Source organism: Sorex araneus, chromosome 2 (genome assembly GCF_027595985.1).
Source record: "Sorex araneus isolate mSorAra2 chromosome 2, mSorAra2.pri, whole genome shotgun sequence".
Lineage (NCBI taxonomy): Eukaryota > Metazoa > Chordata > Mammalia > Eulipotyphla > Soricidae > Sorex > Sorex araneus.
The window spans coordinates 51,918,971-51,931,773 of NC_073303.1; positions in this window are offsets into that span (position 1 = coordinate 51,918,971).

Sequence of the window (12,803 nt, forward strand, 5' to 3'; positions counted from 1 at the left end):
ACTGCTTGCACGGAGCTAAGGCACAGTTGTTGCGGGGAGGTGGGTTCCTCCAGAGCGGGCTATCTGCTCAGCTGCTGTCCCAGCGCTCGGCAGACAAGGGGTGTTTTGCAAGCGGTCCTCGTGCCCGCTGCCAGCTCCCTCTCTGGAGCCAGGGGTGTTCGCATCGCGTGAAAGGTTCCCCCAAGAACCCGAGGAGTCAGGAGCCTCGGGCCGGTGATAGTGATTTTAAAAGTTCGGGGCTGGGGCGATAGTGCAACGGGCAGGGCACTTGCCTCGCAGGCAGGCAAGCCAGGTTCAGGCCCCAGCCCCCCACCAGCCCCCTGAGCTCCACCAGGAGTGCCCCCTAGTGTAGGGGCGCGCCCTAGGGCCGCTGGGTGCGGCCCCAAAGCTAGAGGAAAGATGCAGGGAGGCTTATCACAGCGGGTGGAGAGAGCGGAGAGGGGAAGGTGGTGGCCAAGGGAGGCCCGAGTGGGGCGGCGTTGCTCTGGGCAGTGCTCGGGCCCTTCCTGACCTTACCTGTGGGTCCAGATCTTTAGCAGTGGGGGCTGGAAACGGGGTCCAGGGAAGGCTCGTCCACTCTGCCGCGCCCCCACCCCAGCCCTTAGCTATGAAAGAGCTCTCTTTGCTGATTGGCCCGGAGTTCCCCTCGCTGATTGGCTAGGAACTTTTATCTCCTCTGATTGGTGAGGCGCTCTCGTCTTTGCTGATTGGCTAACAGCACCTTGCAGCCCAGAGCTCAGGCCTCATCCTGCGGGGCCGGGCCACTTCTAGCAGCCTCCTGGGTGACCCTCGTCGCCGGAGGCCGAGTCCAGACCCCGCCGTGGGTGCGGGGCTGCAGCTGACACACAGGCACAGGGCACCTGGGCCACTTCCTCTCGCAAAATCTGGTGTCCGCTTGGACCCCGTGGGCCCGGGACCTGGGCAGGCTGTTCAGCCCCGGAATTAGCAGCCCTAGGTGGCCTGGACAAGGCTGGGGCACACCGGTACCTCGTGGAGCTGGCCTGCCCCTCCCTGGGCAGACAGCTGTGGCCCCCAGGGCCCCTGTTGGAGACAGCCCTGAACCCAGGAGCGGCTCCTTCAGAGGAAAGTGCTCGAGGAAGGGGTCTCCTGGCAGGGACAAGCCACCTAGACCCCCGCCTGGCGCCGCGCTCTGCCACAGGATGTGGGAACCCCAGGATGTGCTCCCAGTATGTGGGCCCATCCAGACTGGGCTCCCATTCAGGCCCAGCACAGAGCTGGCGGCCAGAGAAGGTGGCGTGGCCCCTCACCCCAGCCCCCTGCACCCGGAAGACTCGGAACCCGGGGGTGGGGGCACTGCTCCCAGAAGCAGATCGCCTGCATTTCAGGGGCGGGCAGCAAAGGCCAAGTGGCACACTGAGAAGTGGAGAACTCGGCCTGTGAGGCCCAGGCCCAGCCGAGCTCGGGCTCCCAAGGGGGCCCTGGACAAAGGTGAGCCTGGCACTGCCTGTCGTGTCTGTGGCTCACGCCCATCCCTGTGGTGACCAGGGGACATGGCCAGAGCGTCAGAGCAGGCCGGCAACCTGGAGCAGAGCAAGGCTCAACCCCCTCTGCCCCCACTGCCCCAATAGCACCGGCAGGAGCTTCGGAGTCCGAGCACAGGAGATGGCCGGTTAGCCCGCCAGAGCACTCCTCTCGGGGGCTCAAGCCCAGCTCACAAGCTGGGGCCCTGAGGCTTCCGGCCGCAGAGAAGCAGGGAGGCCCCGGGAATGGTGCCTGCGGGGAGAGGCGGTTAGCCGAGGGTCTGGAAGGCCCGTGGCTCCGTCTGGAACGACTCACCCTGAGTCACGAGACCGTCCCAGCACACACAGCACAGGCCCTCGCATTCTGCCCTGCACACACCCTACACACACCGCGCATCACACACCACACACGCCACACACACATCACACACCTCCCACATGTTACACATAGCACGCTGCGCACACCCACACGCCGTGTGCTTTATGCACCCTCACAACATGCCCCCACAGACCTTAGACACCTCGTATACACACACACACACCCCACACATACCACAAAACACATTTCAGACTTCACACATTCTACATGTACCACACAACACACACCCCTCACTCCTTACACCACATACCCATATACTTTGTACACAAAACACAGCCACACACCTCACAGCCCACACAATACACATCATACACTCACACACACCTCACTCACCTCACATTCACATATATACCCCCCACGTGCACAGCACACACAGCTATATCATAGCATTTGCCACACACACACACACACACATACACACACACACACACACTCCCGAGCCCTGGCAATCCTCATGTTCCCTACCATACACCTTTGTTTACCCAGGAAGGTGCAGGATGTGGAACCTGGATGTGTGTGGAACTCTGAGACTCACTGTGCATTGCTCTTCTGAGTGCTCTCTCTCAAGTGCTCTTCCAAGCACTCTGACCACAGACGGGGCCTGCTGAATGACCCATGTGTAGATTCCTCTGGGGAAGGAGAAGGACAGGCTCGGACACCACTGGGATGTCTGTGCGGGGACCACAGGGCAACGCAGAGAAGGTGGACTGGGACCCCCGGCCAGGCACTTAGGGTCCTCGCCTTACCCCTGTCCCCCCAAACTCACCTCAAATCCTTGCCCCCCACACCGGTGAGGGTGGGCCTGGAGGTGACTGGGCAGGAGGACTGGGGAGGGGGATGGGCTGAGTCCGCATAAGAAAGACCCCAGGGCCAGCTCCCCGCCCCCCCCCCCGCCCCCGCAGGCGGTGGGCAGCACGTCCAGAGCAGCCGCGTTTGTGGTGGCTCTGAGGGCCGGGACCTGGGTGCTGGGAGGGCGTGAGTCCGTCCGGGAGCCGCGGGCAGGAAGCCCCGCCCGGACCTGGGTACCAGGTGGCGTCCGTCCATCCTTGGCCGTGCCCTGCTCGCTGTCCGGGCCCACTCCCCGGCAGCCCGGGGCCCCATTATTCACCGGGGCCGGTGCCGTGCGAGGCCGTGAGAACCAGCGCGCCCGCGACAGCTCATCGGCGCTGACTCAGCGCCCAGCCCCGCGTCTGGCGGCCCGGCGGGGCCCGGCTGCATTTTATAGCCCCGAGCGCTGTCAGAGGCGCCCCTGCCCCCAGCGCCCCGGTCCCGTGCGGCGTGCGGTGTGTGCGCGTGGGCAGCTTCGAGCTCTGCTGGGGCTCAGAGCAGGGAGAGGCAGGGCGGGGCGTGCCCTTCCCCACCCCGCAGCCCTGCCCCAGGCTTGGCTCCTGCCCGCCTGGGCTGGGCCCCCCCCCCCCCCCCAGGCTGCCCGCGGCTCCCACTCTGCAAAGCCTTGGAGGCCCAGGAGGGGAGACCAGGCTCATGGCGTTTGCTCATCTGGGTTTGCCTCTGTGGGCCACTCCCCAGGGGACAGTGTGAAGGGACAAGTTGTGCCAGGCATGGCACCCCTGGAAGGTGCCCCCACCCGCCCTGAGACTTCCTTGCCTTTTGCTCTGCCTTCGAGGACGGGGCAGGCTGCGGGCGGCTGCAGTGAGAACTTTCACAAGGCCGCGCTTTCAAGGGCAGATCAAGGAGGGGGCCGGAGCCCTCTGCCGACAGTAACCCCTGGCGGGTGGGCTGCGGGGTCCTGCTGACCACCAAGGACCCTTCCTCGTGAATCCGGGGGGTGAGGCTCCGGGGCAGACTGTCTGTGGCCTACAGGACACTCAGAGGTTTCTCTCCAAAACTCAGACTATGGGGCTGGAGCGATAGTACAGCGGGTCGGGCGTGTGCCTTGCTCGTAACCACCCCGGGTTCAATCCTCGGCATCCCTCATGGTCTCCCCCAAGCCCTATCCAGGGGTGATTCCTGAGGTGCAGAGCCAGGAGTGACCCCTGAGCATCACTGGGTGTAGCCAAGAAAACAAACAAACAAAAACCCAAAGAAAACTCAGTCTTTCTTTTTTTTTTTTTTTGGTCACACCCACGATGTACAGGGGTTACTCCTGGCTCTGCACTCAGAAATTACCCCTGGTGGGGTCGGAGGGATAGCACAGCGGGTAGGGCGTTTGCCTTGCATGCGGCCGACCCGGGTTTGATCCCCGGCATCCCATATGGTCCCTCAAGCACCGCCAGGAGTAATTCCTGAATGCAAAGCCAGGAGTAACCCCTGAGCATCGCTGGGTGTGACCCAAAAAGCAAAAAAAAAAAAAAAAATTACCCCTGGCAGTGCTCAGGGAGCCATATGGGATGCTGGGAATTGAACCCGGGTCGGCCATGTGCAACAAACGCCCTCCCCACTGTGCTATTGCTCCAGCCCCCATCAGTCATTTTTAATAATAAAAATGAAACTTTTCAAAATTGGTGCCATCTAGCTAAAGCTTTCATCAGAAAACAGCGTACTCAGTGCTTATATTTAAAAGAATTGCCAAAAATAAGTCATCCCCAAAATTTCCTTCTGGGGGTACTGGAGCAATAGTACAGTGGGGAGGGCGCTTGCCTTGCACGCAGCCGACATGGGTTCCATCCCTGACATCCTGTATGGTCCCTGACCATCGCCAGTAGGAATTCCTGAGCACAGAGTCAGAAATAATCCCTGTGCATCACAAGGTGTGGCCCAACACACACACACACACACACAATTCCTTCTGGGGCGTGGGGGATAGTACAGTGGGGAGGGTACTTTTCTTACATGCAGCAGACCCTTGCAGGATGCCCTGCAACCCTTCTGGTGCCCCAGGCTCCCCCAGGAGTGATCCTGAGCTCGGGCAGGTGTGACTCAACACAAAACAACAGCGACATCTTGCCGCTAGCCCCGCTGGCACTTCCCCGTCCTTCCTGGGCTGGCGGTGAGCGTGGGGACAGCTCGTGCCCACACCGGGGGGCTGTGGGGGTACAGGTCTGGGCACTGGTCTCTGGCTGGAGCCCTCACCTGAACTGCTCTAGGTTCCACCCCGAACCTCTGAACCCCGAGCTTCCGACCCAGCGTCGCCCCTTGGTCCTGACCTGGGCGGGGCGGGGCTCCCGGTGCCCGCCCTGTCTCCGCGGGCCCCAGACATAGTCAGTTGGTCAGAGTTTGCCTGTGCAGGCCAGAATCTGGTGACGGAGAAGCAGGGCACGTGCTCTAGGAAAGGAGAGAGTGTGGGCGGGGTGGGGGCAGCCGTTGGGCAGCTGGGTGGGCTTTTTCTTCCTTGGTTGTGGATTTTGGGTCACACTTTGTTCCCAGCTCAGTGCCCAGGGGTCATCCTGGCGGTGCTTGGTGGGCCACGGAGTGCTGGGGGCTGAGCCGGGGCTTCCACCGAGCTGCCTCACCTGTGTACCCAGTCTGGACCTCGACTCTGAGCCCCTGGTTCTTGGGTCATTGGAGGCCCGCCCCCTCCCCCAGCCTCTGCCGTTGGGGGGCTCCTGCCCCGGGTGCGGGTAGGCAGGAGGCCTGTAGACCCCAGTACCGTATGTAGAAGGTGTAGGTGCCCCGGGGGGTGGGGCACATCTGACTGAAGGCAATCTGAGGGCGGTGGTCAGGCGGCAGTACACAGCTGGGTGCCCACAGGCTGCTGCGCAGACCCCAGGGCACATGCCCCCTGCCCAGGCTTAGGGCACGTCCTAGCAGGGGGCACTGTCAGGATGAAGTTTGGCCAGAACAAATGACGGGTGCAAGACCGGCTGTAAGAGAGAGAGCGGGGTCAGCGTCAGCGCCCCCAGAGGTGGGCTAGGAAGGAGAATGCTCCGGGAGCTGCTCTCCAGGAGGGGAGTTAGTGGGGAGCAGGCACTCTGGTGGGGGCCTGGTGCTGGCCCATGGCGCAGAAATCCTGTCACGAGCAGCCTTGAGTAGCCTTGCCTCGAACACTGGAAACTGTGGTGTCTCAAATAAAAATCTGGGGGGATGACACTTGAGAGAAGCCACTAAGGCCTTTCCGAGCCCCCCGGCAGACCTTTGATGGTTCCCTGCTGGCCACCAGCTCAGGGTGACGCGGGCTCTTCTCCCGTGACCAACACTGACTTGGCTCCCCGGTGCCTCTCCACGCTGCCTGTGGGATGGGAGCATCCGAGAGGGAGTGCAGGGGAGTCGGGAAAGGACATTCATCAGGTGACTCTCACTGCGTCCCCTCAGCCTGAAAGCCCGGTGTGAGCGCCCGAGGCAGGCCGCTGGGAAGGGAGCCCGAGCCCCTTCCCAGACTCGGGACCTGCCCCATTTCTGCGGAATGCCTTTCGCCCCGTCCCTGACCTCTGACCTGCCGCTGTAGCTGAGCGAGTGGGGTTGGCTGAGCTCTGAATCCGCAGGGAAAATGGAGACCTGAGGTCTGCTCAGCATGGCTCAGGGACAGAGCAATGGAGCGGCTGACGAGGGCGTGGGCACATGACCGGCACAAGACTGGCCCGAGCTCTGCCCCCTAGGGTTCCCTGAGCACTGCCTGGGTGATCCTGAGCCAGGAGGAAGCCCTGAGCAAAGGCAGGCGGTGCAGCGGACGTTATCCCTGTCTGTGGAGACAGCGCCTCCCTGATGCACTCACGATCTGATGTTCGGGATTTTGTTTGTCTGGGGGCCACAGCTGGCGATGCTCAGGGCTTCCTCCTGGCTGTGCACCAGGAATCACTCCTGGGGGTGCTCAGACCATACGGGATGCTGGGGATCGAGCTTGGGTCGGCCTCCTGCAAGGCGCCCTCCCCGCTCAGTCCTCCATTCTGATGAACGACCAGCTCAACGTAGGGCATGCTTGCTGTGTCCATCTTTAAACATCCTGTGCATCAGTCCCCAGGGAAGGGCAAGGGTCTAACCGCCTTCTCCCAGGATGCACAGTGGCCCACTGGGTGGGCAGCGACTTCCTGGCATCTCAAAGTCACGATCACGGAGCGGAGACACCGTGAGCGGCTCCCACGGCGTGCAGCAGGGCTCGGCGGGGATGTGGGTGACATATCACCATTGGCTCTTACTAAGGACAAGCGGCGGCCGGGAGTCCCGTTTCAGAGACGCCCGTCCAGGTCACGCGTCGCCGACTTTCTCCGCGGCTGAGAACTGGAGCGTCGACACAAGCGGGCCATGCTCTCCAAACGGACTCGGCCTCCGTGGCTGTCTCGGTACAAGGTGGCAGGCCTGGGGCACGGGTCACAGAGTGGCACAGACACTGCCAGGGGGAGCAGGCTCCAGCGGGGCTGAGAGCACCGGGCTGAGAGCACTGGCTGGGGAACCCGCGTCTTGGCGCCCCAACCACGTTTGCAGCTGCCAGGGAGAGCGGCGGCGGCAAGGGCAGGGAGGGGTGGGGGGCAAAGGTCAGTGCTGAGGGCTGTAGGGCGTGCACCCACTGTCCCGGGGCCCTCCATCCGGCCCCAGGATTCTGGGCGCTGAGGGCTCAGCGGGAGGGAGGCGCCCTGTCTGCCCCAGCACGGAGCAGGGGTGCCCTCGGGGCTCGAGCTGTGAGCGGGTGCTGGGCCGGTCCCTGGGCCGTCCCAGTGCCAAGGGCAGCGGTGCGGTTCCCACGCGGAGCGGAGAGGGCTGCCCGGGGCGAGTTCCCTTGAGAATCTGGCAGCGCCTGCAGGGTGTGTGTGAGAACGGGAGCCCGGAGAGTCCTCTGCAAACACGGCGCTCCGGGAGCAAGGCCTGGGCTGGCGCGGGCTGATGGCAGCCCCGATAGGGACCCTGCTGGCATGACTCATGGGCTGGGGGGTGGGGGTCCCAGCGGGACCGTCAGGCGCAGGTGCTGCTGCGGCAGGGGCAGCGGGGGCCCCTTCGTGCCGGGCTGGCGGGGGCCTGCCCAGACAGCTCTCTCGGGCTGCTCTCCTCTCCTCTCCCGGAACGCCGTGGGCCCACACTGCAGCAGGAAGCGGCTCTTTCAGAGGCAACACAGCAGAGACCTGGGGGTCAGAGACAGGGAGTGGGGGAGGGTGCATGTGTGTGTGCATATATGAGTGTGTATGTGTGTGTGCATGTATGTGTGTGAGTGTGTGTGTGTGTGCGTGTGAGAGTGTAAGAGCGCATCCATGTGTGCATGTGTGTGGGCATGTGAGAGTGTGTGGTATGAGTGTGCATGTGTGTGCATGTGTTAATGTGTGCATGTCTGAGTGTGCATGTGTAAGAGTGTGTGCGTGTATGAATGTGTATGCGTGTGAGTGTATGAGTATAAGTGTGTGCAGTGTGAGAGTGTAAATATATGTGAGTGCAAGTACGTGAATATGTGTGTAAATTCATGAATGTGCAAATGTGGGAGAATGTGTCACTGCGTACATGTGTGAGTATGAATACACGTGAGTGAATATATGTGTGAAAATGTGTGTGAATGTGTGAAAGTACATGAGTGTGTATGTGCATATATGTGTGTGAATGTATAAATGTCTGTGTGAAGTGTGTATGAACCTATGAGTGTGAGTGTGTATAAGTGTGACTGTGTATAAATGTGTGTATGTGTGCGAGTGTACATGAATGTGTGTGTGCACCAGGGCACTTCCAGACACAAAACCAGAGTGTGTCATGTGGTATGTGTAGCTGAGTGAGTACATGTATATGTGTGTACATGTATGTGGTGTACTTATGTGCATGCACGAGGTATTTATGATCTGTGTGGTGTGTGTGACATGCTATGTGTGTTTTGTATATGCGTGTGTGTAGTGTGTATGTGTATGAGGTATACTAGTGTGTACCTGTGGGTGTTGTGCATTATATGTGCATGTGTTCTGTGTATTAGAGTGCATGCAGGTTTGTGCCTGTAATTGTGGTATGTGTATGGTGTACGTGTGTGATTCATGCACTTCACTGTGTGTGTGCATGCATGTATGATGCATGTGTATGTCCATAGTCTGCAGGCGAGCGGCAAAGCCACAGACGCTGGAGGACCCGAAGTCCATTGCTCCTCCTCAGAACCGCAGGCTGGGCCGGGAGAGGCGGCAGGAGGGGCACCACCCTGCCCCGCAGGCCTTCAGCTGATGCTCGAGCCCAGCACTGTGGCGCGCAGTCTGGGGTCCCGGCCGAGTCAGCTCTCTGCCCTCCAAAGCAGGCCCACTGGCCAGTACCCGCGAAGATTTGGGCTGGGCGGTTTGGGGCGGAACAGAGACCCTTGAATCAAACCTGTTGGTGTCACAGGCCAAGCCTCCAGCTGTGCGTGGCTGCATCCTCCCCCCCCACCCCGCCCCGCCAGCGCCTGCTCGGCCTCCCGGCCTGGGGGTGCCCAGCTCTGGTCACCCGCGTCCCCCCTGGCCCCTGTGCCCTCCCCTCGCGCACACTCCCCTTCTGTAAGGACACTGGTGTCGGCGGGCGGGCCCACGCTGGTGGCTGGGCCAAGTGAGCCGTGACCCTGCACGTGTCCTCCTACGGCGGCCTCGCCCACGGGCGTGGGGAGGGCCTGGGTGTCTGCACCCCACAGGGTCATCCTCTCCCAGTTGCTCCTGGGGGACTCAGGGCCGTCTCTGGGATGGGCTGTGCCTGGGACCCTCCCCGTTCACTCTGTCCTCTGACCCCGCAGGACCACCTGCTGCCTCCACCCTCGGATCCCCCTATAGGGCCATTCCCTGCCTCCGCCATCAGATCCCGGGGGAATACCTGCTACCTCCACTGTAGAATCCCGCGGGACATCTGCTGCCTCCACCCTCGGGTCCTGTAGGACCACCTGCTGCCTCTATCTCCAGCACAGCTGGCAGACCCCCGTGGCCCATGCCAGGCCTGAGTGGCCCTGCCAGGCCCAGGTGAGTCTGGGGGTGTCTGCAGGAGGCCCGTCTCTGTGCCGTGTCCCCGGGGCAGGGCCAGCTCTGGGCACTCTGCCAGCTGTTCCCCGGGGCGCTCGGTTGCTTCCCGCAGCTTGGGGGAGGCTGACCAGGAGGAGCCCCGGCCTCTGGTCTCCCACCTGCTGTGCCCCAGCCCCATCTCTGCGACCCCCCGGGGGCCCCATCTCAGCAGGTCAGGGGGCACTGCCACCGGGGCTGGTCACAGCATGGTCTGTGCTCTCTGCAGCGGCACAGAGAGCCAGGCCCTGCCCAGGGCTCACAGATGACCCTGCAGGACCTTCCGCCCTCAGGGCAAGAGCCCCGGCTGGACTGCCGTGCCCGCTGCTCCCCACACAGGGATGGCGGCCGGCCTCCTCCGTCTGTCCTCCTGGGCCTGGCTGGAGACTTTGGCAATCGCCATACAGAGGGCGGGGCGGGGGTTGGAACCACTGGGTGGCGGTAGGAGCCTTGGGTGCAGTCGGTTTGGGGGTGCATTCTGTCTGTCTTCTCCAGGAACGCTGATGTCCCACTGAGCAGGCACTTTGTTTTGCTTCTACCTCCAGGGAGTGTTTCGTTTCATTTTGTCTGAAAAGAGGGCGGCTGGCCACCAAGGTTACAGGGACCTGAGCTCTAGAATTATAGTATTTAACTTACTTCTTTTGAAAGTCCATTGCAGTTCATGGCAAACTGCAGGATTGCATCTTTTCTCTCTCTTTTCTTTTTTTTAATGTCCCCAGTTTCCCTCCCCTGCCCCCATAGCATCTACAGCAGGGGCTTCTCTCTCTCTCCCCTCACCCCCTCCTTCTCCCTCCCTCCTCTCTCTCTCTCCCCACCCTCCTCTCTTTCTCTCTCCCTCCCTCTCTCTCTCCTACCCCTCTCTCTCCCCACCCCTCCTTTTTTTTTTTCTTTTTGGGTCACACCCGGCGATGCACAGGGGTTACTCCTGGCTCTGCACTCAGGAATTACTCCTGGCGGTGCTCAGGGGACCATATGGGATACTGGGAATCGAACCTGGGTCGGCCGCAAGGCAAGGCAAATGCCCTACCCGCTGTGCTATCACTCCAGCTCCCTCCCCACCCCTCCTTTTGGACATTGTGGTTTGTGATAGACACCGAGAGGTGATCCGATATCTCCCTGTACCAGCTCTCAGCACCAGCCCATCTTTCCTTATAGCCGATTAGTGTTGTGTGTCCGCCCCGTGGATTCTTAACCCAGTCCTCTGTTCCTGGGCTCTCAGGTGGTCTCCAGGCTCTGGCCATCGTGACTAGGCTGTGGTGACCACAGGGGCATGCTGTTTCTCAGGCCAGCATTAAGCAGCTCCTGGGCTAGATGCTGAGAGTGGAAGTGCTGCGTCACACAGAAGCGCGCGTCTTAGTTTTTTTGAATCTTGTTCTCCAAAAGGGCTGAACCAGGCAGGAGGCACTCCTGCCAGCAGCGGTCACCTGGTCACCTGTCCAGGAGCTTCTGTTCCTGCACCCACGGTTGCCGGGACACCCCTCTCTCTTCTGGGTCCCTCCCCAGGAGCGGCACTGTGCTTGCTGGGGAGCGGCCAGCCCCGGAGCCCAGGAAGCTTTGGCACTGATGGAGGCGAACCATCCAAGAGATGGACCTGGGAGGGGGCAGCGTGCAGGGGCCAGCGGCCCGGAAGGGCTCACTGACAGGCACCGGTACCCAGCGGGGACAGGGAGCCCGCAGGACAGGCCCGGCTGGATGCAGCGCTCACCTGCTGGGTGGAAACGCAGAACCTGCCCCAGCACGTGTGTGACTTCCGGTGTGGGCGTGGCCTCCGGTGTGGGCGTGGCCTCCCGGAGAGGGGTGAGGACTTGATGATGACAGCCAGCCCTACCAGCATCTGGGAAGGCGTCCAGGAGGAGGCGTTATTGAGCAGTCAGCAGTAGGTGAGGCCCACTCCGGGTCAGGGCCCAAGCGCCCTGGGAGGATGAGTGCCCCTACCAGGCTACACTGCGGAAAGTCAAGGCCAGCCGGACCTTGGGGTGCGTGGGGGAGCACACTCACCAGCCGGCCCCCCCATAAACACGCGATGACCCAGCCCCGTGCCCGTGAGTTTGCAGCGCAGGAATCTGCCCGGCCTGGCTCCGGCGTGGGGCTGGCGTGGGGCTGACACGAGTCACACTGGCACGGGGGACCCGGGAGGTACGGCCGGGGCGGTCACTGAGGGTTTACGGGTGAGGATGAGGCGACAGAGGGGGTTGTGGGGCACTGGTCAGGCTGGAGGGGACAGCATGACCCAGTGGGGAATGGCCCGTGATCACAAAGTCCAGTGCCATGAGAGCCAGTGGGGGAGGGGGCTGGGGCCACTTTCCAGGCCCAGAGCTGGGGCTTGTGGGATACATCTTGGCTTCTGGGGTGGGGGGTTGGGGTGCACCCGGGAGTCTCAGGGGTCGTTCTGGCTGTGGGGGGCGGGGGGGCATATATAGTGCTGGGGGCGGAAGCCGGGGCCAGCGGGGTGGACGGCCAGCAGCACCTTACCCGCGCTACTATCTCTCTCTCTGACGTTTTCAGGCTTTTTAAAACATAGCAAGGGGGGCTGGAGCAATAGCACTGCGGGTAGGGCATTTGACCCAGGTTCGATTCCCAGTATCCCATATGGTCCTCTGAGCACCGCCAGGAGTAATTCCTGAGTGCAGAGCCAGGAGTAACCCCTGTGCATCGCCAGGTGTGACCCAAAAAGAAAAAAGAAACATAGCAAGGACCCTGCAGAAGAGTTCATCCCTTTCTTCTATAAAGAAGAATAAATAACTGTTAAAAGCAGCAAAACGCAGAGCCGGAGAGGTAGCACAGTGGGTAGGCTGTTTGTCTCGCACGTGGCCGACCGGGTTCAATCCTGAGCATCCCATGTGATCCCCTGAGCCCACCAGGCGTGATTCCTGAGCACTTCCGGGTATGACTCGTAAAACCAAGCCGAAACAAAAAAGGAACAAAAGCGGAGGGCTGGAGTGATAGTACAGTGGCCGGGATGCCTGCCCAGCACGTGGCAGCCTGGGGTTGATCCCTGGCACCCAGTATGGTCTCCTGAGCACCACCAGGAGGAATTCTTTAGTGCAGAGCTGGGAGTAACCCCCTGAGTATGAGCAGGTGTGGCCTAAAAACCAAAAAAAAAAAAAAACCCAAAAAACAACAAGAAGGGTAAGTCCC